Raw genomic sequence first — 6,000 nt, forward strand, 5'->3', positions numbered from 1 at the left:
TTCCCATATCCTAAATCTCATTGCATTAAAGTTAAGAAAACAATATGTTTTAGGTCATGCGATACATTTATTCTGTTGGCATAGTCTTCGGAATATCAGTGCAAATAACAGATGTGCCCTGAATCATGTCCAGTGTAATATTTTGTACTTACTGTACATACTTCGCACAGTACAGACAGTAAATCAGGGGTAGTCGGTGGTTCAGTTAGTTTATTAGTGAGAATGTCAGATGTGAACTCGCTGGCAGTTGCTTCCATACATGCAGATGCGTTTGAAGTGCTGACTGAAGTAAAAACAGTGTCGCCTGCCCCTGCTCATTAAAACCAGTTAAAGACCCGCAGCATCCCAGCATGTGGGAGGCAGATGCTGGTAGCAATGGCAGCCACATTGTGCATGTCATAAGAAAGAGAGGGGGGGTCTATTATTTGCCATATTTTATCCTAATCTAAACCTAATTTTAAAACCTCAGTTAATTTATTTTTTTTATTTTGTGTCCATGAGATCTTTCTAAGATCTAAGTAATGTCATCTCCAGACACAGCATCGTGTCTAGAGGTCACTTCTACTGTAAATTCTTTGTCTTTGGGACGATGTTGCCTCTGTATTCTCAACATGGAAGCCAAGTTAAGGCTATATTACTTTTCCAGATGAGATGGTGTGTCACAGCTGACCACGTCATGATAACTTCATTGGCCGTTTGCCTCAGAACATTAAAAACTTTCGATGTGTGAAGAGCTGTAGAAACTCCCAAAGTGTTCAGCAAACAACCCCTTTTAACTCAGTGCTCACTGATATGGGTTAAAATGCAGCATTACATCCAATTCTGGGATACATTTTTATAGTATAGAGTACAGATCATAGCGTTTTACTGTGAGGAGCAGTGCTAATGTCCCACCAGCTTTGCCTGGTAGGAACCGCTCTGTTTGCTGACATGAATGAGATAAAACCCTTCAGCATTGTAATGGAACTTTTGTTCATTTTGTTTACAGTACTGTAATTGGTATGGTACATTTGAAGTTAGTGGAAACATGTTTTGAAGGAGACACAGTCCATGTCTCACATTATTGTTTTTTGTTTTGCTTTTTGCGGTCAGTAGAAAAAGCTGAATAAAGCTGAAACTGCCAAGACCCAGGTTAGAAGGTTCTGGTGGGATCTGAGCCTCAGCCAGTGTGGATTCATGTGGATTCAGACTTGAGGACGTTTAACCACTGCACCATCTCCAGGCTAAGAAAACATCCTTTTATTCATAACCTCCTCGTTTCATTGTTCTTTTTCAGCATTTGGACCAGCAGCATGTAACAGTGAGAGTAATTCTGGGTAAGACTGTCAGTTTTTACTGCAATCCAAAGCTGCTCTGACACTGGCTGCACAGGGGCAATACCCATGATGCTTCAGTGCATCACGGTGATATCTTACATTTTGTTTAAGTTCATATTCTTTAATGTCTAGTGTGGCCGTGGTACCGACAGTAGTTCTCTGACCTATAGCATTGTGGGAACGGACAAGACCAAGTCTGGACATGAGAAAGAGGTAGCAGTCACATAAATGTAAAACTTGCATTGAGCTCTGTCTGTCAAAGCCCCAATAAACAAGATAGGATGTATAATGACATACTGTCTCACTGCTGATGATTTACAGTGTTGTTTGGATATTAATGTTTGGGACTGTTTATTTAACCACCTGAAGTGTGTGTTTTACACCTTTTCTGTATGACCAGACCAATTTGAGTTGTGATGACACTAATAATTAATAACTTGGATACATTTCAGAGATAGAAGAAAAAGGTGACGGGGAGATATATTTTGCAGCTTGTGAAGCTTTTAGTGAATATACAGTGGTTTGTGTGTATGTAAAGCAGCTGCCCACATTTGGATGCTGCTGATGCAGTGTAGCTCGTAGCTTTAGCCGTAAGCATCTGCTGGTGTTAGTCAAGCTGTTAGCCTTGAGCTTGACGCCTCTGTCAGTTGTAGATTATCGTTTCTCAGCACCCCAAAGCCTGGCTGACAATGTGTACATGCTAAACACAGAAACTGGTGCCTTCACTTTCCAAACCCTCTCACATCCTTTGTGTTTTTGAATACATGTAATAGCCATTGCTGAGGTCCGAGATACAGTTCATTCAGAAAGACACCAGAATAATGCCAATTATGGGTCAAAAAAGATGTTAATAAGGCAGTGTAAATAACCTCTAAATAAAAGCAATATCTTGGTCACAGAGTAAACCGCTTCAAATATCTTGCCTGAGGCTCCAGGCCTGTGTGATGATATCCCACCGCACTCGGTAAAGACTTGTGGATTGAACCGCTGCAAAACTAACAGGGCTCATTTAAAGTACAGAAACATATTCAAACACTCTTCTTCTTTGCAAGGGTCCAGCGCCATGTAAGCCTGTAGTAAATTGAGTAAAGCCTTAAACTTAATTGACTACAGTGAAGAGGAGTTAAAAGCCTGCATGTTACATCTAGTGCTGTTCTTAATTTAAGCATGATATCATTCTGAGCATTAACTTTTTATTCATATTTGCATTCCTAGTGTGGAGCCACAAACCAGGCCTCCTACAAGGATAAAAGCTCTATTATTGCAAGGGAACTGTAACATTATGCCAGAGCTGTCGGGAAGAGATTTAGAGCCTGTGCAACTGTATATCCTGACATTGTGCATGTTTACTGCCGGGAGTATTACCAATGGCTGATATTTGCCACTTTCCCTCCCACACACTCTGATATTGGTTTAGAAAGTTATTCATCGCCTCTAAATCTTTATTTCAGAGAAGAGACGCCTCTGCACACATGTGTAGAGAAACACAAGTGAAACAGCAAACAGGGCCTGTGAAAATCATCACTTGTATCTGGGCTTCAGTGTGAAACTCAGTTTGAAGAATGTGGCCTTATAAGAACCTAGCTGCTGAAAGTTGTTTGAGGTGTAAGTTACAATGTGTATTCAGTGCAGTATGGGATTTTTTTCTAAGCACATTTAAGCTTTAATTGCATGTTACCCATAAATACCACCAACACATTTATTGTGCTTGTCTATTTACCCCCTTTAAGCTGCACTAACCAATATTTCTATTGTAACAATGAGTCTATGACTGTGTGTAATGTAAGAGGGGTTGTTTGTAGTGATGAACCCACTGTGAATCATCACCTGACTCTGCAGGCGATGATTGAGAGCAGTTGCTCTCAATAAAACAAGTCCAAATGACTTCTAATGCTTTACTAATATCTACTGGATGTGTTTGTGTAGTGGGCTTCTATTTGCTAAACTTCACCATATTAACTTAATGAAAAAAAAAGAAAATGTCAATTTTGTGTTAATAGCTTGTTTCCACCGCCGCCAAGTGGCCTGAAACCATTTAATACTGCTTTCACATCACTCACATGCCCAACTATGGCATTTCTGAGTAGCCTGAGGAGATGTAGTAGCTATGCCTTAAGACTTGAAGTAAAGGAAGTGAAAGACAGTCTTGGGTTTAAGAGGTTAAATGAAAGGCAGTTGTAAGTCCCTTCCTTCTATTTTTAAGGTCCCCAAAATCACACGACCCCAGAAGTTCATTGCTATGTCTCCACGCCGGCAAAAGCCAGGGCCGGAGGCATCATGTTTTCAGGTTTAGTTTGGTCGTCAAAGGTCAAGGATCAAGGTCACCGTGACCTCACGAAACAATTTTTTGACCATAACTCATGAATTCATACACTAATTATGTCTAATAGGATAAAATGATGAAGTGATGATATTTAATATCCAAATGGTCTAAGGTCAACTTCACTGTGACATCATAATGTTCTTTAAAAACACTTCTCCATTATTCAACGCTGTAACATAGAAGGGCAGATTGTGGCCCTATTTCCTGAAACTGGGCTGCTTGGCAGAGGAATACAACCGCAAGGCATTAATTCAATTTTTTTGACTAAATTTAGGACCCAACACACTCGTGTTGTCTGTTACAATTAACATTAAGCCCCACGGTTTACAGTTCACAGTTCACTTGGTGGCTACTAACCATAAAGCTCAGCACAGCAAGTCAGCACTTGGCCCAGACCCCAATGTTTACATCTCTGCCTTAGTTTATTTTCTGTATTTAAACATTAAAGCTGCAAAGGGAAGAAAAGTGCTGCCATCATTGATCTATAGGTCGCTGGGGGTAAGCTTATACGTCAATAAGAAAGACACTAAATCTTACCTCTCAGTATGTCTGTGTCTAACTCTGAATGTCTTGTTGTGTTTCCTGGGAGTAGAAAAAATCTCTAGTGACAAGCGCCTTTGGCAAAACTGTGTGGGATCAGTTTGTTAGAAAAACTCTGCAGTATGATGAGTTTAACCCAGCTGCATCTTGTGGGAAAATACCATCAGGATTTACTTTAAGATGATGTTGTTTTCAGTGATTGCAAGTTGACTGGGAGTGGACTCCACTGTCCTGACACATATAACTATTTCCAGATGAAGGTGGGTTTTAGCGACATTTTAAAAATCCTGTTAAAGTTCCACTGAAAACAGGGCGATTTCCCTCAACAGATGCCACAAGCCACCCACAGAGTGAAGGTGAAAAAAGCATTGATTCGAAGAAACTAGACCAAGACTCCGACGCTGCATCCTCATTCATCAGCAACACTGAGATTTGTGTCTCTGCTCTCACCAAGCCGTGGTTTCACTCATGTGCCCTGACACCAGCGACACCTCATTTTGATGGGTTCATGGTTAAGGTCACATTTGTCAGAGACAGCCTGGAGGGCAGATGTGACAATCTGGGGGATTATTCAGGGGCAGATTAAGATGTTAGTGTTTTGTGCCGCATGCTACTGCAAGGCTGAAAAGTTTGTCCTGACAGTTTAGTGATTTTAATGGTGCAACTGTCCAAATCACTACATATCAAGTAGTCCCTTAACTCTCTAATGCGTTCTGCGCTGGAGCCATAAAACCTCTTGGCTCTTCCCAAATCAGAAGAAGGAAAACCCTGTGCGTTTTTAAATCCACAGTCATATGATATTAAATTGACAATTCAGATTTTGTGTCAGTAAATTACTCTGCTTATTCTACTCTCCTGGATGAATATGCTTTGATTCAGACATTTTCCCGTCCAAATGGCCACAGATAACCTCTCACCATGTCAGTGTCTGTTTTATGAGAGGAACATTTTTCCCTTTTTCAGGCAAATGCTGCCTAGCTGCTATGACTGTGTTGTTTTAGTTTGAAAGTATTTTATGGTGAAAATGGAGATATTCATTGGTAGTCATGTCACCAACAGCTCTCCTTGACTGCATTTTTATTTGTTTTTCCATGGTGGACTTATTGTAGCTAGTTAAAATGTCCTCCAGTGGGTTTTTACCATGCATTATGTATCCCTTTATCACCGGACTCTTAGCATTTTGAGCTGTTTTATATTCACTGATCTGTAACGTGAGTCCATGAAATGCAGCAGTGCTTCCCTGAATGTTATTGTGTTGTGTTTGGTGATTTTTATCCTGGTTTTATTCAGCCCCATGCTGTCCTGCAGCATTAATTCCACGCTGACCACAGAAGCGTTGGGTACTTTTGTTTTATTTTTCTCAGTACTCTTAGTTTGCTGTTCTTTTCTCTCATCACTTATTTCCTGTGTGGAAGGAGGCACTTCATGTTTGTTTTGGCCCAGGTGGTGTTTTGTCCCAGAACGGAGTGAGCTGCTACGGGTGGGAGACAGCCAGACTCTCCTCCTGATTTCACCCCAACTGCCTCAGTCCACCCGGGGCCACCTCTTTTCATCTCTCCTTTCTCCCTCTTTTCCCTTTCCTTTACCTTTCTCTGCCTCCTTATCTTCTCCCTGCTGTCTGTCTGTCTGTCTGTCTGTCTTACAGCTTCACTTGTTTTTTATCGTTTATCAGACACTGTAAATTTTCCTTTTTCCACTTTCCTGTTCTAGTGAATAGGACAATGGTCTCTGACTTCTGGACTCACTGTCTCAACAGCCACACATTGGTTTGCGTTGCTGAGGTATTTGCCATATTTAACAAGCTTTTTATGGGTGTTAGGA

At 40.9% G+C, this 6,000-nt stretch overlaps 1 protein-coding gene across 2 annotated transcripts in view; it reads left to right on the forward strand.

The window, feature by feature from the left end:
- Positions 1-6,000, forward strand: part of thsd4 (thrombospondin type 1 domain containing 4) — a 45,310-nt gene that overhangs the window by 26,801 nt on the left and 12,509 nt on the right. The gene's annotated exons all lie outside the window — the stretch shown is intronic.

Source organism: Seriola lalandi, unplaced genomic scaffold, assembly GCF_002814215.2.
Source record: "Seriola lalandi dorsalis isolate HSWRI2012SDOR001 ecotype SW California unplaced genomic scaffold, Sedor1 jcf7180002054898, whole genome shotgun sequence".
In the NCBI taxonomy this organism is placed as follows: Eukaryota; Metazoa; Chordata; class Actinopteri; order Carangiformes; family Carangidae; genus Seriola; species Seriola lalandi.